This window comes from Macaca nemestrina, chromosome X (assembly GCF_043159975.1).
Source record: "Macaca nemestrina isolate mMacNem1 chromosome X, mMacNem.hap1, whole genome shotgun sequence".
NCBI classification, from domain to species: domain Eukaryota; kingdom Metazoa; phylum Chordata; class Mammalia; order Primates; family Cercopithecidae; genus Macaca; species Macaca nemestrina.
This window is the reverse complement of record NC_092145.1, coordinates 146,139,731-146,166,262: the sequence shown is the minus strand read 5'-3', so window position 1 is coordinate 146,166,262 and position 26,532 is coordinate 146,139,731. Positions and strand designations below refer to the sequence as shown.

General features: G+C 37.7%; 1 protein-coding gene across 4 annotated transcripts in view; it reads left to right on the top strand.

The window, feature by feature from the left end:
* LOC105478147 (glycine receptor alpha 2) overlaps nucleotides 1–26,532 on the top strand; it is a 231,476-nt gene that overhangs the window by 113,512 nt on the left and 91,432 nt on the right. The window lies entirely within an intron of this gene.

The window sequence follows — 26,532 nt, the reverse complement described above, 5'->3', positions numbered from 1 at the left end:
AGAATGATGGTTTCCAGCTGCATCCATGTCCCTACAAAGGACACGAACTCATCCTTTTTTACGGCTGCATAGTACTCCATGGTGTATATGTGCCACATTTTCTTAATCCAGTCTGTCACTGATGGACATTTGGGTTGATTCCAAGTCTTTGCTATTGTGAATAGTGCCGCAATAAACATACGTGTGCATGTGTCTTTATAGCAGCATGACTTATAATCCCTTGGGTATATCCCCAGTAATGGGATGGTTGGGTCAAATGGTATTTCTAGTTCTAGGTCCTTGAGGAATCACCTTTACACAGAACAGAAATGTATTTCTTACAGTTATGAAGGCTGGAAAGTTCAAGATCATGGCATTGGCAGGTTTGTTGTCTAGTGAGAGTTCGGTCTCTGCTTTTAAGATAGTGCTTTGCACACTGTGTCCTCTGGAAGGGAGAAACACTGTGCCCTCACATGGCAGAATGCAGAAGGGCAAAAGAGGATGAACTCCTTCTGTTAAGCCCCTTTATAAGGGCACCTAATTCTATTCATGAGGGTGGAGTCCTAATTACTCAATCACTTCCCAATACTGTTGCACTGGGAATTAAGTTTCAACATAAATTTTGGAGAGCACAAAACATTCAAATCATAGCATTCTGTGTGTTTCATTTTAGTTTTTACTGTCTTAATTTCAAATTTACTAACCTTTTCTTTTGCAATGTCTAATTTGTTATTAATCTCAATTCAGTATATTTTCCATCTCAGACATAGTACTCATCTCTAGAAATTTGATTTGGGTCTTTTTTATGTCTTCCATGTCTCTTGTTAACCTAGTCATTCTTTTATCTAGCTTTTTGAACATACAGAATATAGTTATAGTGGGTTTTGATGTCCTTGTCTGCTAATTCTAACATCTGTGTCAATTCTGGGTTGGCTGCAATTCTTTTCTTTTTCTCTTAATCATGTGTGTTAATTTCTTCTTTGTATGCCTGGTAACTTTTTATTAGATTCCAGACATTGCGGTTTTTATCTTGTTGGGTGCCAGATATATATATAATTGAAACTTTCTGGGACAGTTACTTGGAAACAGTTTGATTTTTTTTTTTTTTTTTTTTGTCTTGCTCTTAAGATTTTTTAGATAGGCAAGACCCTTTTGAGCACTCTGTTTAATGCCTTATGAGTGATCAAGTTTTCCAATCTGGCTTATGGAAAAAAGCACTGAGAATTCCAAGTTCTGTTTTCTCTAATTCTTTTGAAGATTCTTCCCCTAGCCTCAGTTACTCTTCTCACATGCATGCACTTATCAGTACTTTGCTCAGTGCTCCAGAGGAATCCTCTGCAGACCTCTGGAGTTCACACATACATATACACTCTGTAGACAGAGAGAGGGAGAGAGTGTATGTGTGTGTATATATTGTCTTGTGTGTATATGTGCATATATATATAAATCTATATGTATATATGTATATACAATGTATATGAAGACAATATATACGATTGTCTTCATTCTGGTGCTATTCTCTGTGAACTCCAGCTTCTGTGGACTCAACAGATCCTCAGATCCATCTTTTCAATTCTGGGAATTGGTTGGGCTCTGCTTAGATTCCTCCTCCCTGCATCATGACCTAGAAACTTTCTCTAGACAGTAAACTGGAACAATAGTAGGACTAGCCTCATTTGTTTCCTACCTTTCAGGGATCACTGTCCTTTTTTACTTAATGTCTATTGCCTTAAAAACCATTTTCCAAATACATTTTAACCAAATGTTTTAGCTGATTCAGGATGGAGGGTAAATCTGGTCCCTGTTACTCCATCTTGACATTAAGTGGAAATCACTGCCATGGTTTTGAATCCTTGATTTCTTTTTAAAATTTGACGTGGAATGTGAATAAATTGAATGTGACAATGTAGATAATTGAAATAATTATCACAACTAGCATTAGCTTGTAAATGCTTAGTTCAGTTGTTCTAATCAATGAAGACTGTATTTATTAAATATATCATCCATGAACTCTAAGACTGAGAACAAATTTTTATAAAGGAATTAATAATTGGTATGTACAGTCATGAATATTAATATTCTAATAGAAATCAGCTTTGTTCTACAAAATATTTCATCAAAAGGTTTGTTTCAAGGTAATGTTGTTCAACATATTTATGCTTATAATTGATGATTATTCTTAACTCTTTTTAAATAATATACTGTAGACTGCTTTTGGGGGTAGGGGACCTTATCTCCCATCCATCCAACTCTCTCTACATGTCAATGAACCATTTTTCTTAATGGTTCGTACTTAACCCCGTGGATGCTGCCACTAAATCACATATTCACTTTAATTTGGTTTAAGTCAATTTAACAAATATTCAAGGTACACATACTGTATTAGGTATTAAACAGGTCAAACAGATAATAAGATAGTTTCTTCCCCATGAGGAATTTATGATCTAGTACAAGAGGAGTCAGAAAACATCATCTGCAAAGGACCAGACAGTAAATATTTTAGTATTGCAAGCCATAAGGTCTCTCTCACAATTATTCAACTCTGCAGTTGTTACACAAAGACAGCCACAGACAACATGAAAACAAATGAGCATGGCTATGTTCCAATAAAACCCTTGATCTAATAGAAAAAGGCAGAGAAACACAACATAGAACAATAGATACATCACAAAGATGACAAGAAACAAGTGTTACGGGATGTCAAAGAAGGGAGATTCATATCTTAATACTTGATTTGTAAATACAATGAATTGGCTAGGTGCGGCACCTCACGCCTATAATCCCAGAACTTTGGGAAGTTGAGTTGGGAGGATTGCTTGAGGCCAAGAGTTTGAGACCAGCCTGAGCAACATGATGAGACCCTGACTCCACAAAAAATAAACAATTAACTGGGTGTGTTGGTGAACACCTGTAGTTTCAGCTCCTTGAAAGGCTGAGACAGGAGGATAGCTTGAGCCTAGTTGTTCAAGGTTATAGTAAGCTGTGCTTGCATCACTCCACTGCAGCCTGAGTGACAGTGAGACTGTGTCTCTAAAATGACAACAATAACAACAACAACAACAACAAATGAATGATTTAAGAGAGGCAGCAATATCTGAGCTGATGTATTTAGACAGAATTACAAAAAGCAGGAATGACAGGGTGTATTAGTCCATTTTCACACTGCTATAATAAAATACCCGAGATGGGTAATTTATAAAGGAAATAGGTTTAATTGACTCATAGTTCCGAATGGCTGGGGAGGCCTCAGGAGACTTACAATCATGGTGGAAGGGGAAGCAAACACATCCTTATTCACAAGCCAGCAGGAGAGAGAAGTACAGAGCAAAAGGGGAACAACTCCTTATAAAACCATCATAGTGCATGAAAACTCACTCACTATCATGAGAACATCTAGGGGAACTGCCCCCATGATCTAATTACCTCCCACAAGGTCCCTCACCCAACACATGGGGATTACAATTCAGATTACAATTCAAGATGAGATTTTATTTTTATTATTATTTTTTTGAGATGGAGTCTCACTCTGTCACCCAGGCTGGAGTGCAATAGCATGATCTTGGCTCACTGCAACCTCTGCCTCACTGGTTCAAGTGATTCTCATGCCTCAGCCTCCCAAGTAGCTGGGATTACAGGCACCCGCCATCATGCCTGGCTAATTTTGTATTTTTAGTAGAGACAGGGTTTCACCATGTTGGCCAGGCTGGTCTCAAACACCTGACCTCAAATCCACCTGCCTCAGCCTCCCAAAGTGCTGGGATTACAGGCATGAGCCACCACACCTGGCCTCAAGATGAGATTTGAGTGAGGATATAGAGCCAGAACATATCACAGGAGAAAACCTGAAATGACTAACAGTGATGAGTAAGCACTGAAGATTTTGGGAAGAAGTACATAGTTCTGTTTGGCTGGCATGTTGATTATACTAAAGAGGGTAATAGAAAAATAAGGAAAATGTAAGGTCTTTGGATCAACCAAGACAGAAATAATGTCTTCCTCTTGTAGATCTGCTAAGCTCCTGTCTTTGATCTTTTATTTTATTCTGTCTTATATTATGGTTATTTTTGCACTTCTCTTTGTTCCTCTACTAGACAATCTTCACATTTAGGGCAGTGATTATATACCATTCAACTTTGAATTCCCACTGTTTCTAGCACAGAGATAGAACCCAGCAGCAGAGCAAAAATATTTCATGGTTGGTAATGAAAACATCCACTTCAGCCCAAATCATTTGAACTTACCAAATAGACATTGAGGTCCTACAGAAATGGTTTAAAGACTAGCCTACTGACAAGGAATGAAAATGTTCATTCCTTATATTAGCACCTTTATTTTTCAACAAGGGTTTTTGTTAGAGATCTTTCAACTGTATGTGGGTTAATTCCCTCATAATGTAGATTTGACCATAATTAGCAGCCACTTGAAATACAACTTCTAAGTTGCAATTCTCAACAGTCTGTTTCGAGGAGAAAATCCATATGGATAAGTACTGGGGTTTTAGTTTTTAATCAAAAGGTTAATTAAGTGAATTAATCTTTATGTTCGAATACATTTTGCATGGAATTTGGAATAAATAATTTAAATGGGTTAAAATCAAATCAGTATAATATTAAAATGAATACTAAAGCTTAGGAAATGAGCTAACAGCTTATGTGTTCTATTAATTATGTAGCAGTAGACAAAATTGTCTGTCAAGTTTAACCTGAGAAGACAGGAAAGCTGATAATAAAGTATTCTCAAATCCTCCTGGATTCACTAATATCATCATAGAAATCATTTTGTAAAATGTATAATGTTTCACAACGACATAGTTTCCAAGCAATTCTTTAAAGAAAAACACCAAGCAGTTAGCATTTAAATAAATCTTTTGAATTGCAATGAGAGTAAATAACTGCAGAATTATAAATTAGCTGTCATGTCCGCTGAGAAAATGAAGACAGACAGCAAAAATGGAATCTGACCACACACGTGTGGCTGAAAGAAGAGGCCCAGAATAATTTAATGAAGATTTTCTAGAAGCAAATAGTGCCACCATCCATCATCAGGATCTGTTTATATAATACTTGTGGTCTGTGAGACTACGTAGGTGGTAGCTTATGAGTAGGAATGTTCTTTTGTTAGTAAATGTCACCAAATAAGCAAATAAGTTAAGAGAAATTTGAAGGCCAAAACTTGTGTTACTATTCAGGAGAAAATGGACTGTTTAGCAACAATACAATGTAGACTTCAAAATGTGAAAAATGAAGGAAATTTCTGTCATTGTCTTTAAGGGCCTCCAAAGAAGTATTAATTTGTTCTTTATGTGAATTTAATGAGGTCATGTGAAATGTACGTCTCATGTTATGTCTATTGAAAACAATTCCTAGGGAGGAATTTTGAGTACTGTATATTTCCCATCCCCAAATCATGGGCATCAAACATTGCAGTTTGAATTGAGAGGAAAGAGATGCTTCCCCTTGTACCCCAATAGAATCAATGCTCCTAGTATTTCCTGGACCAACTGTGAGATTGGGTCAAATGAATATGATAGGGTATGTCCAAGAAACACAGGAGTCACCTGAATCAGTTCCCAGTGACCAAAGCTGGAACTATTTAAGCAACAAAATAAGTAAAGTAGTGTTGAATTACCCACATTGTAAAACAAATATCCATAAGGCCATACTGATAGAAATAAATGACTGCATGAAAATAATTGAGGTAGAATAAACAAATCTCCCATGTGGAATTCCAAATAACTCATATAGATATATTCTGCCCTCAAGGAGGTAGAGCATAACTCCCCATTACTTAAATGTGGGCTGCACATAATGACTTCCTCCTATAGGGTACAGTATGGAAAATGGAAAAAAGAGTAACTTTACAGTGGAGAAACCTGACAAATACTACCTTAGGTGATCAAGGTCAGTATCAAAATTAAGTCATATTGATTGTATATAACCTCGGCACGGTGTGACGAGAAGGGCACTTTGTGGTCTTCCTTCCAAAAACATATAATCCCAGGCTAATCATGAGGAACGCATCAGACAGTTCCCAACTGAGGGACGTTTTACAAAATACCTGAGCAGTATTCAGCACTGTTAAGTTCATCAAAATTGAAGAAAGTCTGATAAAGTGTCATAGCTAAAGGGATCCTAAGGAGAGAATGTTGACTAAATGTAACGTGGTATCCTGGATGGGATCCTTGAACAACAATAAGAAAAAAAGTTAGATAAAAACTAAGATATCAGTATTGATCTATTAGGTGTGATAAATGTGCCACGCCATAGTAAGATGTTAACACTAGGGTAAACAAGGTGTGCAGTATAGGAAAACTATATTATCTTTACAACTTTCTATAAATCTAAAACTATTCTAAAGTTTTTAAAGTTTATTTTAAAAAGTGATCAATATTTGAAAGCAACTGAAATGTCTCAGAATCTACGAATGGATGTGTGCTTAGGCATTCAAAATGGACCGGAGGGCTGGAAAAATCTGGAGGAATCCTCTTTGTCTCTGAATAAGAGATCTAATTTGTTTTATTATCTCTCTCATTCTTCCTTGTCCCTTATCCACAAAAGGTAGAAAACCTGGCTATGGACAGTGCCAGGATATTCATGTTAAAAAAAAAAAAATACTAGACACCTGGAGAGGAACTGCTCTTTCTTTTGATCCAATTCCAAATTCTCAGAGGAAAGGATCATTCACTTTGAGGCAGGAATTGACTTCTGATTCCTATCATCTGTGATGGGGGTAGGGTCAGGGAAAGGACTCTGATTAGCCTAGCTTAGGTCCCCTGATCACCCTGGACAAATGAATTGCCATCAAGGGAGTAGGGTTACATGTATGTACCTCACTTCCCAGTGTATCACCCCTGTGGATGGTGGGGAACTATGGGGGAAGTGGAATAAGAAAGAAAAGGTGCTTCCTCCAGGATGAAAAGTGGTGGAAAGGACAGAACAGCTTCTACCCAATAAAGCTAAAGGAATAAAAATAAAGTATCTAAGTGAGGGAGGAAGTAGACTTAATATGAAATATAAATATTTAGCACTTCTGAAAATATGCAGGTCTAAAATCTTCTATCCACACTTACAAAATCTCTTAAGCTCTGAAAACCAAAAGGTTTCCCATAGCTCATTTGGCAGCAAAACCTGTTCTGAACTGATGGGAGGCTAATTATAGGCTTTGCAGATCCCATTTAGTGTGAATATTCATACTGTTTTCCAAAGAAATATTAATGTGTTTGATTACAGGGTCTTCCCCAAGCCCCGCTGGGAGTAAGGGGCATGTAATAAATTGTATATGTCACAGTATTACCTTAATAAAATCTGAATAACTCTGAATTACAGTGCATAATTGCTCCCACAGGTTTCATATAAGGGATACATTTATAATACTACACATAATGAAGTAAATAAATGTCCATTTTTTATGTAGCTCTGAAAACAACCACAAAAATAAAAACCATACAAGAAAACAAGAACCACAAAAATAAAAACCATACAATAAAACAAACACGCTCTTTTTTTAAGCCATCTAAACAAATCCTGGATATAAGCAAAGCTAATACTAGTATTACATTTTAGAAATAAAAGAGGGTTACTTAGAGAAGATTTCACTAGAGACAGGGTAGGGTGTGAGTACCAGGTCTCCTAACCAGTAGTCCAATGTCTTTGAACTGCCACCCTGCATTTCAGATGAAAAAGGGTGATTGAATTGGCATTGTTAGCATGTAGGTAAAAGGGTAACAAAGCAAACTTTATAGGTGGCTTCTCTGATATTTGGAGAAGTACGAAAAGGAAGGTTTAGCCAAGGATTTTGGGGGAGGGCGGTGGTGGGAGGATGAAGTAGACTGTACAGGAATCTGCACAATGTAGTTTCAAACCTATAATTATAACTTTTGCCATATCTTCAAAGAAACCTATTTTCACGGTATTTTTCCTTGCTCTTGCAACTAACAGCTTTCATGATCTTCCTTTATTATTTATATGAAGGCCAAGTTTCAAATATTGTTTCTCATTCAAATAAACATGTGGCCACTTACTAATGAGGAATTTTATTTTGTTATTTTTACATTAATGGTAATAATGAAATATTTTTATCCTTCCATAAACCAGTGATTTCCATTACTTTTGGGTCTGAGGACCTTCCTTTTAATATCAAAATATGCCATGTCTCCCAGATGAAAGTAATTTTATGTTTAGTATCAACTTCCTGAAAATACAATTGCAAACACAAAAAGTTATAAATTCAGGTACATTCACACCAGCACCTATATGCATTTGATAATTAGGAGCATATAAATAGAACGTATAATATTTATTCTACTCACAATGTTTTGTGGAAATATGAATTCCTAGAAATGTTTAAGTCTCCCTGTATTATAGCCCATTCCTGTTTTGACTAATTTAATAAAATTTACTAATGTTAAAAGCCAAACAATCGAGTAAATGGAACTTAAAATATGTATTTGATATATAATTCAAATACCATAATGTGCTTAGAATAATGCCTCTCACAAAGTAGGCACTCAGTAAACACTTGTAGAGTGAATACATAAATACTAAAATTCTTGGTGAGGCAGTCTTCTACAGTAGATAAAACATCCAGGGTTCATACTTCCTTGGATCTGAATCCTTTGTTGCTAGTAAATACCCTTGATCAAGCCAATTATTACACTTGCTACCTCTTAAGGCTGCCGTAGGGTCTTACATGATATATTCCATAAGTAAAGTCTAATGTGGTATATTACATAAAAGGTAATTATCTTTCTCTCTCTTCCTTCAAATTCCTGCCAATCTTCCTCAAGGAGTCACCCAAACTTCCTTCCCAGGAGACTCAATGGGAACCACTTCCCAGTGCTGAGAAATATGATACTGTAGACCTTATACCTCATGAGGGCAGAGACCCATTCTGTACCCAGCACAGCAGACATCTTGGTATGAAGCAGGTGTTCAATATGTATTTGTTGAATGAATAACTAGAGGAAATTGAGAATTTCCCAATGGAGGAAATCCTGCATCAGAGAAGGAAATCCTCAACATTTAAATAGTTAAATTAGGCAACTTAACAGTCTTAGAGGAAAATTCCCTCCTGCACTGCAATTACTTATGTTTTTCTCTATTCAGTGACAATGCTTTCCTATTTTAGTGCCAGTGTGGGAACCCCAGGGACAACTGTCAAAACCAGCTCTTCAGTTCTGTGCCCTGTGCTTTCTACCCCTCAAACAGTGCACATCATTAGTGATGCTGAGACTTGTTTTGCCTTTGTAAAATTTCTAAATTCTAACAAATGCCTGGAGACCAGATCGAAACAACTGAAATTAGTGTAAACTTGAGGAAAGTTTAATCTCATTTAAATAAATCCCTGTTTGTTCACTTGCTTTATTTGTTCTTTTTATCTTTACTGTGAATGTTTTCATATAGATATTTAAAAACTTTATTACTTGGCAGAATATTTGTAATGATACAAAGAACTGCTACACAGATGTCAAAATATTCATAGTAAAAACAGTTTTTAAATGATATATAGAACAAGTATATTTCATATGTGAATTTCACATATTTGGTGGTCCAATCAGTATTCCCAGTTGGAAGAATACCTTGCAACTCTGTTCCTATGCCATTGCATGGTTTCTCCTTCTTTGCATTGTCACAGTATAGTAATGCCCAACCCAAACCATGGCATGTGGATACATATTTTAAATTGATATAATTTTTAATGTTTGCTTTCCTTAAAGATTTATGTTTATGGTTTTTTAAAAAAAGCAAGTCTTAAACTTCCCACTACTTTGCCAAGAGATAGGCAATATATAACAGGCACTTTAAAGAAAAGAAACGTGCAATGCCTCACCATGTTTGCTTGGAAGATGCCTAACATTATGTGGTAAACTCATCACAAAAAACGTAATCACTCACCAAATATATTGCTTGTACCATGAACAAAGGAATATCATGCAAATGAAAAGAAAATAAAGAAGAGCTAAAATGTCCTGTTCTGTTGCAAGTAAAACATTTCTCAGACACAAAGTCTTCTTTTCCTTTTTCTCAGAGTAAAACATATGTACATTAAAATGCATAAAATGCCCTAATGTTAAGGGTACAATTCATAAATTTTTATGTATGTATACATTTCAGATCAAGATATGGAATATTTCTAGTGTCCCAGAGGTAACTACTGGTCTGACTTGTTTAACTATTGTTACTTTTGCCTCTTACTGAACTTCATATAAATGGAATTTGGCAGTATGTGTTCTTTTATAACTGGCTTCTTTCACAAAACTCAATCCCTGTGAGATGTATCTATGTTGTTTGTTTAACTGTAATTTGCTCCCTTTTGTTGTCCATTCTCCTGTTGGTGGGCATCACTTCCAGGTTTTAGGCTATTATGTATTAAATCTGCTATGAAAATTTGGTACATATTTTTGATGGACATATGCACACGTTTATCTTGACATTATATCTAGGAGTAGAGTTGCTGGGCTATAAGGTATTAACATGCTGGCTCCAGTGTATATTGATAGTTTTCCCAAGTGGTTGAAACAATTTACACTCACCTAGCAAAATATGAGAGTTCCAATTGCTCCACATCCATGCCAACACTCATTGTCAGGTTGCTACTTTTTTCATTGTAGCCATTCAGATGAGGTTTACTGGTAGCTCACTGTGGTTTTAACTGGCATGTTCCTGATTACTAATGATACCAAGAAAATACCTTATCTCATGCTCAGTAGCCATTCAGTTGTCTTCTTTTGTGAAGTGCTTGATCCAAGTTTTTGCTCATTATTTTCTTACCCAAGCACAAGTCTAGATTTGAACTCTTTATCCAAGTACTCTATGTTGAGTTCTACATGATTTTAATAAACCAGTCTAATTAAGTTTATAGGTAATAATTTTTGCCTTTTTTGAAATTCTCTGTGGTGTTTTCAAAAGCAGTGGTTTTAAAAGGACCATTTTTTTCAAGAGCAGCATTCTATATGGTAGGAATTCTGTCTTGCATATATTATCAGAAGTAAGATAAAATCCCCCAGTTTAGTGGTTCAAATGAGATATCTGGGTTCAAGCCATATGAAGTTAGTTTTATTAACATACCTCTGATACCTCATCTATAAAATGGGAATCATAATAGGACCTGCCTCATAGTGTTGAGATCATTGGAGTAGACCTACATGAAGTTCTTTGGGTGATGCCTAGTACATAGAAAACCCTCATGAAGTTCGGCTATTGGTAACATTCTTGGGGTGTCATATTAGGCCCTCATTGTGTCCGTTAAGAGAAGGTTAGAACATTATCCAACACACTGGGGAAGCATTCACATGTTGATCTGGACCACTCAGACATAAACTGGGTGGATTGGGTCTGAATCTCCAGGCCTAGCTGTGTGAAATGACCACTGAAATGATGACTGAAGCCTGTTGTAAATGTACTTTCTGGTCCGTTTGGCTTTTCAGACCCACCATATGCCTAATGGCTCTGTTGGTATATGAGTTAGGAGGGTTCAGGCCAAATTATACATATTCGTGACTGGCAAATTGTTCAGTCTGGCTCTGGGTAGAAACTAAAAGATTTAGAGGAAAAGAGTAGCTCCCTTTACAGGCAGCCCAAGACACAGGAGCACTTTAATAAAATAGAAACTTAGGTTCCACAAGAATCATCTTGTAAAATCTGCAGTACGCTCCTATAAAGGTTATATATTCAAGGGCATCCAAGTGGCCAGAAAAAGCAAGTCAAATGTGACAGGAGAGGAAATTGCCTAAATAAGAGAACCTCCTCTCTGCCAGTAACTTACAGGGGGCCATGGGGTTTCTCTCTCATTAAGTCCATCTGCCTGGGCTGGGTGCCTGGCAGTGCTTCTGCTAATGAGAATCTGCTCTTCCTAATATTGGAAGAAATAAGTCTTCATCTCTACCTCTTTGCATGTGCCAGTGGCATGTCAGAAACAATTTTTCTGTGCATTTCAAGGCACGACCAAGTACGATTATTCAGTCATCCAGCTCCTTGGCCATTGGATGCAGAGGACAGAGAACAATGCTGACTGCCTGTCATTCTTCTGCTGAGTCACTGGATTTCAGAAGGGAATCAAATCCTTTATCAATCTATGCCATCAAGATATTAGCATCCCATAAATGCTTATGTGAAAATGTGCAATGATTTGCATCTGGCCATGATTTTTTTTAAACAATACATCATGTTATAGCTATATTAATTTCTTATTATATATCCATATAGCATGTAATTGTTTTTATTTTGCTTAGTTTTTTTCAACTTTCCACTTCGTGAATTTTAAGAAATTGACATAAGAATTATTTGGCTCAAAGGAAAGATTGAGTCCTTTTGCATATTCTTATTGATCCGGTATGGTAGGCAGATTTCTAAAAATCCCCTTTCCTGTCAAGATTACACTCCCTTTTCCCCTAGAACCAGTGAGCTGATAAGATATCATTTCCATGATTGCATCATATTATATGGCACAGTTGACGCTAAAATAGGAAGATTATCTAGGTGGGCCAGATCTAATCAGACTATCCCCTGAAAACAGAGATATTTCTGGCAGAAGAGAAAGTCAGAGAGATTTGAAGCATAAGAGAGATTCAGCTGTGGCTTGAAAACAGAGGTGACCACAGGAGAAGGAATGTTGGCATCCTTAAGGGATTGAAAGAATCCCCTGGATGACAGTGATCAGGGAAACAGGTATGTTAGTTATGTAACTGCGAAGAACTAAATTCTGCCAATAATAGGAATAATAACCTTTGAAGAGGACTCCAAGCTCCAGGTGAAAACACAGCTGGTTGATGCATTCAATTTAGCATTGTGAGACACAAAACAAAACACTCAGCCATGATATGTCAGACTTCCAACCTACAGAAGTGAGCTAATACATGGGTGTTGCTTTATACCATTAAATTTCTGGTGATACGTTAGGTAGCAATAGAAAAGGAATATACCTGGTTTCTTCTCATTGCGTTCTTTTAAATGGCTGACTAGTAGATGATAATTGGGTAGAAAAAATTAAATGGCCTGAGAAATACCAAGGGGTTAGCTTGGGTTATTTGAAATCATTGGGTTATTTCACTAGAAAGAGACTCCAATTGACACCATCATGCTGGTAATTATTGCAATATAACTGGAACAAGGAAGAAAGAATATCAAGTCTGCCAGTGCTATCATAAGAGTTCACCAGGTGCTGAGTTTGACAACCATTTTTCCTTCAAATTTGAATTATACCAGGAATGTGATTTGCTTTTCGAGCTCTCCTTTTATACTTGGCATATAGAGTGCTTCCCCATTCCTGTAACAACACGGGCAAGGTTCAGTAGTGCCATGACAGCTCCATCAATGCAATGGGAACATGTTGACATTACATGTCTTTGTCACAAAATGCATTATTAAAGCATACATAGCCTAGGTGTCACAAGGTGCTAGAAAAGTGGAAGGTGAGAAGTGGTGATTGAAAATATTAAATGATTTCCAAGTACTCTATGTTGAGTTCTACATGATTTTAATAAACCAGTCTAATTAAGTTTATAGGTAATAATTTTTGCCTTTTTTGAAATTCTCTGTGGTGTTTTCAAAAGCAGTGGTTTTAAAAGGACCATTTTTTTTCAAGAGCAGCATTCTATATGGTAGGAATTCTGTCTTGCATATATTATCAGAAGTAAGATAAAATCCCCCAGTTTAGTGGTTCAGATGAGATATCTGGGGTCAAGCCATATGAAGCTAGTTTTATTTACATACCTCTGATACCTCATCTATAAAATGGGGAAACTATAATATATGGATCCAGAAATCCTGGAAGAGAAACAGGATGAAAGGATGGGTCCTGGGTGTGCCTAACACAGAGCTAAAATAAGAAACTGTTGAGCGAGAATACACTTCTCAGTTCCAGCAGTCCCTGGGAATAGAATACATCTGCAGCCCTTCTACTCTGGTGTGGTCCACTTGCCTTGGCTCTGCTTCCCATGATGTGCCACCAATCTTGTTGGATTTTCTCTACACTCCTGACCTCCTTTGCCCTTCTTCTTCTGTGGCCAGGAACAGAGCCCTTTCAGTTCTAAGGATAAGATTTTTTTTCAGAAAGATTTCCCCATAATAGTGCCCCAATACTGCTGTTTTCCAAAGCACTCTCCTCAACAGAGGTCACATCTCTTGCTTTGTTGGATGAGTTTAGACAGACTAGTGGGATAGTCAAATTAAGAAATACAGTAGTTTTTTCAGGAATAGGGAAATTGAGGGTCATGGATTTTCATAAATGAATGGGGCAATGTAGATATTTAGAAAATCCCTCTTTCAAAGACTATGCTAAGCTTTCTAAATATTATAATAGATATATTCTTTACAGAAAAAAAGAGTGGTTTTCATGACCTGCTACTTCAAATGAGATAAAGAAGTATGGCAGTCTCTACAGCCAAAATCTCAAAATAAAAAGCCCAGGGTGTCAAACTGGGGTGACGTATTTTATTATCCTTGCTTACAGTGTTTCTTTTGCTTACATAAGATTTTAGAGAATGGATTTTATTGTGGTTTTTTTTTCAAATTAAAAAGCTTTAAAAAAAACTTGAAGGCTTGTTCTACCAAGCAATAATTTTATTCCCTACCTAAATGAGTGGTTCTAAATTATCTAAAGTATTACTCTGTCCTTAAACATTCTTGCTGGTCAAATGCTGATTTGAGGAAAAGACAAACAGAATGAAATAATTCAGTTCAGTATCGGCTTTTCAGTTTGATAAAAGCAATTTATTTCCTACTTGCTTATCTTCTACCTTTCTAGTACTGAATTCTAGTGCTAACCACAGCACTTTAATGGGTGTTGTAAATGCTGTTCATGGTTGAATCTCTGAAAACATAATACCTAATCCTTCATCGTTTTTTAATATATTTTTTAAATTATTATACTTTAAGTTCTAGGGTACATGTGCACAACGTGCAGGTTTCTTACATATGTATACATGAGCCATGTTGGTGTGATGCACCCATTAACTTGTCATTTACATTAGGTAGATCTCCTAATGCTATCCCTCCCCCTTACGCCCTCCCCACAATAGGACCGGGTGTGTGATGTTCCCCTTCCTGTGTCCAGGTGATCTCAATGTTCAATTCCCACCTATGAGTGAGAACAAGTGGTGTTTGGTTTTCTGTTCTTGCAATAGTTTGCTGAGAATGATGGTTTCCAGCTGCATTCATGTCCCTACAAAGGACACAAACCCATCCTTTTTTATGGCTGCATAGTATTCCATGGTGTATATGTGCCACATTTTCTTAATCCAGTCTGTCACTGATGGACATTTGGGTTGATTCCAAGTCTTTGCTATTGTGAATAGTGCTGCAATAAACATACGTGTGCATGTGTCTTTATAGCAGCATGACTTATAATCCTTTGGGTATATACCCAGTAATGGGATGGCTGGGTCAAATGGTATTTCTAGTTCTAGATCCTTGAGGAATCGCCACACTGTTTTCCACAATGGTTGAACTAGTTTACAGTCCCACCAACAGTGTAAAAGTGTTCCTGTTTTTCCACATCCTCTCCAGCACCTGTTGTTTCCTGACATTTTAATGATTGCCATTCTAACTGGTGTGAGATGGTATCTCATTGTGGTTTTGATTTGCATTTCTCTGATGGTGAGTGATGATGAGCATTTTTTCGTGTGTCTGTTGGCTGTATGAATGTCTTCTTTTGAGAAGTGTCTGTTTATATCCTTTGCCCACTTTTTGATGGGGTTGTTTGTTTTTTCTCTTGTAAATTTGATTGAGTTCTTTATAGGTTCTGGATATTAGCGCTTTGTCAGATGGATAGATTGCAAAAATGTTCTCCCATTCTGTACGTTGCCTGTTCACTCTGATGGTAGTTTCTTTGACTGTGCAGAAGCTCTTTAGTTTAATGAGATCCCATTTGTCAACTTTGGCTTTGATTGCCGTTGCTTTTGGTGTTTTAGACATGAAGTCCTTGCCCATGCCTATGTCCTGAATGGTATTACCTAGGTTTTCTTCTAGGGATTTTATGGTTTTAGGTCTAACATTTAAGTCTCTAATCCATCTTGAATTAATTTTCGTATAAGGAGTAAGGAAAGGATCCAGTTTCAGCTTTCTACTTATGGCTAGCCAATTTTCCCAGCACCATTTATTAAATAGGGAATCCTTTCCCCTATTTTCTTTTTGTTTTTTCCCTTTCTTGTTTTTGTCAGGTTTGTCAAAGATCAGATGGCTATAGATGTGTGGTTTCATTTCTGAGGGCTCTGTTCTGTTCCATTGGTCTATATCTCTGTTTTGGTACCAGTACCATGCTGTTTTGGTTACTGTAGCCTTGTAGTATAGTTTGAAGTCAGGTAGCGTGATGCCTCCAGCTTTGTTCTTTTGGCTTAGGATTGTCTTGGCAATGTGGGCTCTTTCTTGATTCCATATGAACTTTAAAGCAGTTTTTTCCAATTCTGTGAAGAAAGCCATTGGTAGCTTAATGGGGATGCATTGAATCTATAAATTACCTTGGGCAGTATGGCCATTTTCACAATAGTGATTCTTCCAATCCATGAGCATGGTATGTTCTTCCATTTGTTTGTGTCCTCTTTTATTTCACTGAGCAGTGGTTTGTAGTTCTCCTTGAAGAGGTCCTTTACATCCCTTGTAAGTTGGATTCCTAGGCATTTTATTCTCTTTGAAGCTATTGTGAATAGGAGTTCATTCATGATTTGGCTCTCTGTTTGTCTGTTACTGGTGTATAAGAATGCTTGTGATTTTTTTTTTTTTTTTTTTTTTTTTTGAGACAGAGTCTGGCTCTGCCGCCCAGGCTGGAGTGCAGTGGCCGGATCTCAGCTCACTGCAAGCTCCGACTCCCGGGTTCACGCCATTCTCCTGCCTCAGCCTCCCGAGTAGTTGGGACTACAGGCGCCCGCCACCGTGCCCGGCTAGTTTTTTATATTTTTTAGCAGAGATGGGGTTTCACCATGTTAGCCAGGATGGTCTCGATCTCCAGACCTCGTGATCCGCCCGTCTCGGCCTCCCAAAGTGCTGGGATTACAGGCTTGAGCCACCGCGCCCGGCCGCTTGTGATTTTTTGCACATTGATTTGGTATCCTGAGACTTTGCTGAAGTTGCTTATCAGCTTAAGGAGATTTTGGGCTGAGACAATGGGGTTTTCTAAATATACAATCATGTCATCTGCAAACAGGGACAATTTGACTTCTTGTTTTCCTAACTGAGTACGCTTTCTTTCTTTCTCTTGCCTGATTGCCCTAGCCAGAACTTCCAATACTATGTTGAATAGGAGTGGTGAGAGAGGGAATCCCTGTCTTGTGCCAGTTTTCAAAGGGAATGCTTCCAGTTTTTGCCCATTCAGTATGCTATTGGCTATGGGTTTGTCATAAATAGCTAGTATTATTTTGAGATACTTTCCATCAATACCAAATTTATTGAGAGTTTTTAGCATGAAGGGCTGTTGAATTTTGTCAAAGGCCTTTTCTGCATCTATTGAGATAATCATGTGGTTTTTGTCTTTGGTTCTGTTTATATGCTGGATTACATTTATTGATTTGCAAATGTTGAACCAGCCTTGCATCCCAGGGATGAAGCCCACTTGATCATGGTGGATAAGCTTTTTGATGTGCTGCTGGCTTCAATTTGGCAGTATTTTATTGGAGGATTTTTGCATCAATGTTCATCAGGGATATTGGTCTAAAATTCTATTTTTTTTTGTTGTGTCTCTGCCAGGCTTTGGTATCAGGATGATGCTGGCCTCATAAAATGAGTTAGGGAGGATTCCCTCTTTTTCTATTGATTGGAATAGTTTCAGAAGCAATGGTACCAGCTCCTCCTTGTACCTCTGGTAGAATTCAGCTGTGAATCCATCTGGTCCTGGAATTTTTTTGGTTGGTAGGCTATTAATTATTGCCACAATTTCACAGCCTGCTATTGGTCTATTCAGGGATTCAACTTCTTCCTGGTTTAGTCTTGGGAGAGTGTAAGTGTCCAGGAAATTATCCATTTCTTCTAGGTTTTCTAGTTTATTTGCGTAGAGGTGTTTATAGTATTCTCTGATGGTAGTTTGTATTTCTGTGGGGTTGGTGATGATATCCCCTTTATCATTTTTTATTGCATCTATTTGATTCTTCTCTCTTTTCTTCTTTATTAGTCTTGCTAGTGGTCTGTCAATTTTGTTGATCTTTTCAAAAAACCAGCTCCTGGATTCATTGATTTTTTGGAGGGTTTTTTGTGTCTCTATCTCCTTCAGTTCTGCTCTGATCTTAGTTATTTCTTGCCTTCTGCTAGCTTTCGGATGTGTTTGCTCTTGCTTCTCTAGTTCTTTTAATTGTGATGTTAGGGTGTCAATTTTAGATCTTTCCTGCTTTCTCTTGTGGGCATTTAGTGCTATAAATTTCCCTCTACACATTGCTTTAAATGTGTCCCAGAGATTCTGGTATGTTGTATCTTTGTTTTCATTGGTTTCAAAGAACATCTTTATTTCTGCCTTCATTTCGTTATGTACCCAGTAGTCATTCAGGAGCAGGTTGTTCAGTTTCCATGTAGTTGAGCGGTTTTGATTGAGTCTCTTAGTCCTGAGTTCTAGTTTCTTTGCACTGTGGTCTGAGAGAGTTTGTTATACTTTCAGTTCTTTTACATTTGCTGAGGAGTGCTTTACTTCCAACTATGTGGTCAGTTTTGGAATAAGTGTGATGTGGTGCTGAGAAGAATGTATATTCTGTTGATTTGGGGTGGAGAGTTCTGTAGATGTCTGTTAGGTTTGCTTGGTGCAGAGTTGAGTTCAATTCCTGGATATCCTCGTTAACTTTCTGTCTCATTGATCTGTCTAATGTTGACAGTGGGGTGTTAAAGTCTCCCATTATTATTGTATGGGAGTCTAAGTCTCTTTGTAAGTCTCTAAGGACTTGCTTTATGAATTTTGGTGCTCCTGTGTTGGGTGCATATATATTTAGGATAGTTAGCTCTTCTTGTTGAATTGATCCCTTTACTATGTAATGGCCTTCTTTGTCTGTTTTGATCTTTGTTGGTTTAAAGTCTGTTTTATCAGAGACTAGGATTGCAACCCCTGCTTTTTTATTTTTGTTTTCCATTTGCTTGGTAGATCTTCCTCTATCCCTTTATTTTGAGCCTATGTGTGTCTCTGGATATGAGATAGGTCTCCTGAATACAGTAAACTGATGGGTCTTGACTCCTTATCCAATTTGCCAATCTGTGTCTTTTAATTGGACCATTTAGTCCATTAACATTTAAGGTTAATATTGTTATGTGTGAACTTGGTCCTGTCATTGTGATATTACCTGGTTATTTTGCTCGTTAGTTGATGCAGTTTCTTCCTAGCATCCATGGTCTTTACATTTTGGCATGTTTTTGCAATGGCTGGTACCAGTTGTTCCTTTCCATGTTTACTGCTTCCTTCAGGATCTCTTGTAGGGCAGGCCTGGTGGTGACAAAATCTCTCAGCATTTGCTTGTCTGTAAAGGATTTTATTTCTCCTTCACTTATGAAACTTAGTTTGGCTGGGTATGAAATTCTGGGTTGAAAATTCTTTTCTTTAAGCATGTTGAATATTGGCCCCCACTCTCTTCTGGCTTGCAGAGTTTCTGCCGAGAGATCTGCTGTTTGTCTTATGGGCTTCCCTTTGTGGGTAACCCGACCTTTCTCTCTGGCTGCCCTTAACATTTTTTCCTTCATTTCAACTTTGGTGAATCTGACAATTATGTGTCTTGGAGTTGCTCTTCTCGAGGAGTATCTTTGTGGCGTTCTCTGTATTTCCTGAATTTGAATGTTGGCCTACCTTACTAGGTTGGGGAAGTTCTCCTGGATGATATCCTGCAGAGTGTTTTCCAACTTGGTTCCATTTTCCCCGTCACTTTCAGGCACACCAATCAGACATAGATTTGGTCTTTTCACATAATCCCATATTTCTTGGAGGCTTTGTTCATTTCTTTTTACTCTTTTTTCTCTACACTTCTCTTCTCGCTTCATTTCATTCATTTGATCTTCAATCGCTGATACTCTTTCTTGCAGTTGATTGAGTCAGTTACTGAAGCTTGTGCATTTGTCACGTAGTTCTTGTGTCATGGTTTTCATCTCTATCAGTTCTTTTATGGTCCTGTCTGCATTGATTATTCTAGTTATCCATTCATCCATTCTTTTATCAAGGTTTTGAGTTTCTTTGTGCTGGGTACATAGTTCCTCCTTTAGCTCTGAGAAGTTTGATCGACTGAAGCCCTCTTCTCTCATCTCGTCAAAGTCATTCTCCGTCCAGCTTTGATCCGTTGCTGGCGATGAGCTGTGTTCCTTTGGAGGGGGAGATGCGCTATGATTTTTTTTAATTTCCAGCTTTTCTGCACTGCTTTTTCCCCATCTTTGTGGTTTTATCTGCCTTTGGTCTTTGATGATGGTGATGTACTGACAGGGTTTTGGTGTGGGTGTCCTTCCTGTTTGATAGTTTTCCTTCTAACGGTCAGGACCCTCAGCCCTAGGTCTGTTGGAGTTTGCTTGAGGTGCACTCCAGACCCTGTTTGCCTGGGTATCAGCAGCAGAGGCTGCAGAAGATAGAATATTGCTGAACAGCGAGTGTTGCTGTCTGATTCTTGCTCTGGAAGCTTCATCTCAGAGGTGTACGCAGCTGTGTGAGGTGTGAGGTGTCAGTCTGCACCTAGTCGGGAATGTCTCCCAGTTAGGCTACTCAGGGGTCAGGGACCCACTTGAGCAGGCAGTCTGTCCGTTCTCAGTTCTCAACTTCCATGCTGGGAGAACCACTGCTCTCTTCAAAGCTGTCAGACAGGGACTTTTACATCTGCAGAGGTTTCTGCTGCTTTTTGTTTAGCTATGCCCTGTTCTCAGAGGTGGGGTCTACAGAGGCAGGCAGGCCTCATTGAGCTGTGGTGGGCTCCACCCAATTCGAGCTTCCCAGTGGCTTTGTTTACCTACTTAAGCCTCAGCAATGGCGGCCTTGCTGCCGCCTTGCAGTTAGATCTCAGACTGCTGTGCCAGCAATGAGGGAGGCTCCATGGGCATGGGACCCTCCGGGCCAGGTGTGGGATATGATCTCCTGGTGTGCCGTTTGCTAAGACCCTTGATAAAATGCAGTATTAGGGTGTGAGTTACCCGATTTTGCAGGTGTTGTGCATCTCAGTTTCCCTTGGCTAGGAAAAGGAACTCCCTTCCCCCTTGCACTTCCCAGGTGAGGGGATGCCTCACCCTGCTTCAGCTCTTGCTAGTCGGGCTGCACCCGTTGACCAGCACCAACTGGCTGACACGCCCCAGTGAGATGAACCTGACATCTCAGTTGAAAATGCAGAAATCACATGTCTTCTGTGTCGCTCACGCTGGGAGCTGGAGGCTGGAGCTGTTCCTATTCAGCCATCTTGGGTGCCCCCAAGCCTTCATCTTTATGTGAAGAACAATTTGATTTGTATCACGAATAAAGTTGTGGCCTGCACAACTTTACTATACGGTCATTAATGAGAGATGTTGGTTTTAAAGAACAGATGTGACTTCCATGATCCATATGAGTAGCATAGGTAGGTGAAGATGAACAGAAACTCCATGTTCGCTCTGTGCATGGTTTGATTAATTGACTTGGGTAGACAAACGATGATTGGAGGGTGGAGGGTATATATTTCCTTGATTTGAGCCATAAACCTTTACATACAGATCAAAGTGTCTAATACACAGTCTTCCTTTCCTTATACTAGTAAAGGTGAGAATTTAGTTGATGCCTTCATTTTCCTCTTCTCCATTCCTGATGGCTGCACATCATTCATATTTTTATTGGGTTCTATTTCCCAGTATCTTCCTCTGGGATGGATTATCTACTTATCAGTAGAAAACTGAGAAAATTATGGAGAAATGACAGTAAACTCTATTTTCTCTCCTTTCTTCTGAGCCCATAATTAGACACCATGCCCAAATATACATGCAAATGGCAGAGCCATTTTTCAAAGCAAAATACTTTGAACATAGATCCAAACAAAACACAACTCTAATTCATTATCTCACCTCTTTGCAATTAACCTAAAGGAAAAACCAGAGCAAGAACACACCACAGCTTTTGGAAGAGTCCACTTGGGGCTTGCTGGACTTGGTGCATCATTAGATAACTTGGTTTCCCACAGAGTGAGATGATGTGCCTTGAACAATAATTAAAGGGCTTTCATCTGTTGGGTTAATTAAAACTGCCCATTTGTTTGCCTATGCCCATGCTTTGCTGTCTTCCTTGTACAATACCTCCATTGATCCTCTGTGAGCTGAGAAGTATCACAAATTTAGTCTACAAAAAAATAGCTCTTCTACCTTCCAACCTGACTGACAAATACATCATTAAAGCCCTCCCTCTGGAAAAAGTAGAAACAGTTGGACAGTGCTCCAGAAGACCATGACTAAGTAGTTAGGGAGGGGAATTACATTATCATAAGAAATAAAAATAGCTAATTTAATTGCATGCCAATTATGTACCAAGTCCTGTTCTAAAAATGATTTCTACATATTATGTTATTTAATGCTTAACACAACCCCATATGGTGAATATACTGCTATTATATATGAAGAAATTCAAGCCTACAGAGATTAATTATCTAGACTTAGACTGCATAGCCAGTAAGTGGCAGGGACAAGATGAGAACCTAGAGATTTATAATTCTGTAGCCATGTGCATTATGGTTCCATTCTAGGTTCCTTTAATGGGCACAAAATGCTGTACTTGTATTGACTGCTTACTTGGTACTGGGCATTGTTCTGAATTCTTTACCTGATTACTCTTTTAATTAACTCATGTAATCAAACAAAAAATGAGGTAGGGACTATTACTATTCCATTTTATAGTTTCATAAACTGAGGTAAGTGAACCTCAATAACTTGCTATCTTCAGAAAGGACGTATGGCAGAGCTAGAATTTGAATTCAGAAAATCTCCAAAGACTGCACTTTTAACTGCAACTTCTCCTTGTATCACTAAATAACTAATTCAAACCTTTCTTGTGATAGGAAGTCAGCAAAGTAAACTTAATTTGAGGAGCCAGTCTCAGTCTCATACCAGTCCAGTGGACTTGAAAGAGGATAACTGGGATGTGCAGGTAGACATACGATAGAGAAGACTTAGGGTGATATACTCGAGAGGTGGGAGTTTAACAAAGGTAGAGAGAATCAATTAGTGGAGCAGGGTGTGCATCCCAGTGGCAATAATCTCACAGCTTTACCTAGGGAGGCACGATCCTTTAATTGTGTTAAAAATAAGAAGTGACTGTTTACTCTGGGCTTCCACTTTCCCTTCTTGCCATATGTGTCCCAGGACATTGTAAAAGACAGTGACAGCCACCTTGGGTCAGGGTTTTACAACTGCAAAACCTGATTAAATCAGGCAAAATAGGTCAACATTCCGCCTTCACATTAGCTGTACAGAGCCTGACACAGGGAAGCATGAACAGATGTTGGGCAGTGCACAGAGGGATCCAAAAGCATCTAATTAAACACAGAGAAAAGTGCAGAAGGAACCAGGAGAGTTACAAGCTCAGGGTTCACCTTGGTACAGGGAGATTCAGGAGCCAAGAGCCATTGGAAGGAACACCAATGTGGGCGCCCCAGAACACATTTGTCCCAAACATTTGTCTTCAACTGTGGGGTTGAGAGATGCGTGAATTTAAGCTAAAGGCTGATTTCAATCATGATTATAATAGTTTGTATAACATGTTAAATTTACAAATGACTTTCCCACCCATTGTATTATTAATTTTCAGAGCAGCCTTCAAAGACAGGCAGGAGTAGATGTCCTTTACAAAGGAGGCAATTAAATGTCCAAGCCCTACCACCAGTGCTTGGCAGTACCAGAGTCGGAATCCATTTCTTATAACTCCCAGTCCGTGTATACATAAGGCTGAAAGGGCAATTTGGAGAAAGGGAAAACAGGAGACCAATGGGACCCTGCTAATAGAGGAAAACATGCTACAAGTCAGGAGAATAGGTATTAAGAGAAAAATGGTAGGAAGCTAAGGAAAAACACCATTTATTTGAGGTAAAGATGGATGGATGTTTGTGGTTATGTAGATGAAGAAGCATTCACGTTTATGTGGTCATTTATCTAGTCAGATCATGGGAAGGAACATAAAAATGGTGGCTTTTGAGACGGCTAGGATATTCTTAGGGAGAAATGAAGTAGAGATAATTTTAAGGTGAAAGACATAGCTTGAATGAATGTAAAAAAGTAGAAATTAAGGGCATAGATGAAGAAAAATGAATTGTCCAATTTAAGTATTGCAATGGATATGTAAAAGGAAATAGTGAAAAACAAAGCTGGAAAGGTTGGAGGATAATATCATAGAATCCTTTAAATGCCAGGCTAAACAGTCTGATCTTAATTCATTAGGCTTTGAAAAGCCAACAATAGTTTATAACATGGAAGTAACATAATGTTTGCTTCATGGAATTCTTGTGAGATTTTAATGAAAAGTTGATGCAAAAATGCTTTGTAAAAATATTTAATAAATTAATATAATTATATTCATTTGTTTATTTAACAAGTACTTATTGAGAGCCTATTATTTATTAGGCATGGTCTAGGCATTTTACACAAACAAATAAGACTTATCACTGTGCACTGAAGCTTGCAGTCTAGTGGGGAAAATGAACATTTAAATAAATATCTCGTACTCGAAGGTAAGTGTACATATGATATTATGAAAATACAGAGGGTTTGATGAACTCTTCCTGGAAGAATCACAGGGGAAATGATATTTGAACTAAATCTTGAATGAACATAGATCTAAATAAAGTGACTAAAATTATTAACTTCTAGAAGAAAACAGCAGGGAAAGTCTTTGAGACATTGGGTTAGAGAAAGTCTTCTCAGATCACAAAAAAGCACAAACCATTAAAAAATGATAAAATAGACTATTAAAATTAAACTAACATTTAAGAAAATGCAAAAGCAAGCCATATACTTGGAGAAGATATTTGTAAGACTGATATCTGACATAACTGAATAGAATGCTTATATCCAAAACACAAAAAAGAGCTCTTAAAATTCAGCAACAAGGGAAAGAACCCAGTAAAACAATGGGCCAAAAAATTTCAACAGACCCTGCCAAAGAAGGTATACAAATGGCCAATTTAGCTTAATTTAACTTAAATTTAACAATTTAATGCTCAATATCATTCGTACTAGGTTAATGCAAAATAAAATCATGAGATATCATTATACACCTACTAGAATAGTTAATGTTTAAAAGAATGATTAAATCTAATGTTGGTGAGAATGTGGAGTAACTGAAATCCTCATGCACTTCTGGTGGAAATGCAAAATGTTTAAAAATAATGTGGTAGCAAATTATAAAATTAAAAAATATGGCTGGGTGCAGTGGCTCACGCCTGTAATCCCAGCACTTTGCAAGACCGAGGTGGGTGAATCATGAGGTCAAGAGATTGAGACCATCCTGACCAACATGGTGAAACCCCATCTCTACTAAAAATAGAAAAATTAGCTGGGCATGGTGGCACGTGCCTGTAGTCCCAGCTACTCGGGAGGCTGAGGCAGGAGAATTGCTTGAACCCAGGAGGCAAGGTTGCAGTGAGCCGAGATTGCGCCACTGCACTCCAGCCTGGCGACAGAGCGAGACTCCATCTCAAAAAATAAGAAGAAGAAATAAAATATACTTACCATGTAACACAATGATCCTATTCCTAGGTATTTACCCAAGAAATATTAAAATATACATCTACACAGAGATTTGTATATGAATGTTCAGAGTAGTATTTTTTTTACAATATTCCCAAATACACAACCCAAATTCCATCAGTAGTAGAATGACTATGAATACTGTAGTGTATCTATACTATGAACTTGAAGAATGTAAGGACTGGTGGTGATCATTAAATATATGTGTACCTACAGAACTAAAACTAAATTATGGCTATAAAGAAGAAAACATAGTAAATAATGGCTTTATGTTCTGACAATGCAGATACAGTACATCTAGCAAGAATTAGAGAAGGAGAAGAATAAACTCACAACCTTGTAATTTAAAAAAGTTAAGCCACTTTAAATTAATTGTATTTTTAATGTTGAGAGATTATAATAACTTTTAAAGTATATAAAGTCCAAAATGCAATACATGATATTTCTTCCTAATATTTAAGTTTGCTCTGACCTGCCTAATCTGACTCCAAATATTCCTAAGTCTTCTTCCCTACCGCTCATCAGGATACATGGATTTTTACTGCTTACTCTAAAAAACATGGAGCTTAAAAATGTTAAGCAGATAAAAAAAAGTGATTTTCTACTTAAAGTATAATAATAATAATAAAGTGATTTTCTAAAAGTTGATCATTAAAATACTTCATTGTTCTGAATTAGTTGACAACAATGAAATAATTGCTCAATGCAAAAATTCTAGGTAAGCCAAAAAAGTACCAAGTTACAGATTCATATGACAAATAATATTCCAGCCCAGGTAGTATTGTGTTGCATACATTAAAGCTTAATAGGAATATTTTAGTTTCTGATTATCACAGGACTACTGACCTAATCATCTTCAATAATTAATGAAACATTGGTGCAAGGAAAACAAAATCTAAACACACCATAATTACTACAGGGAAATCTTTGATGA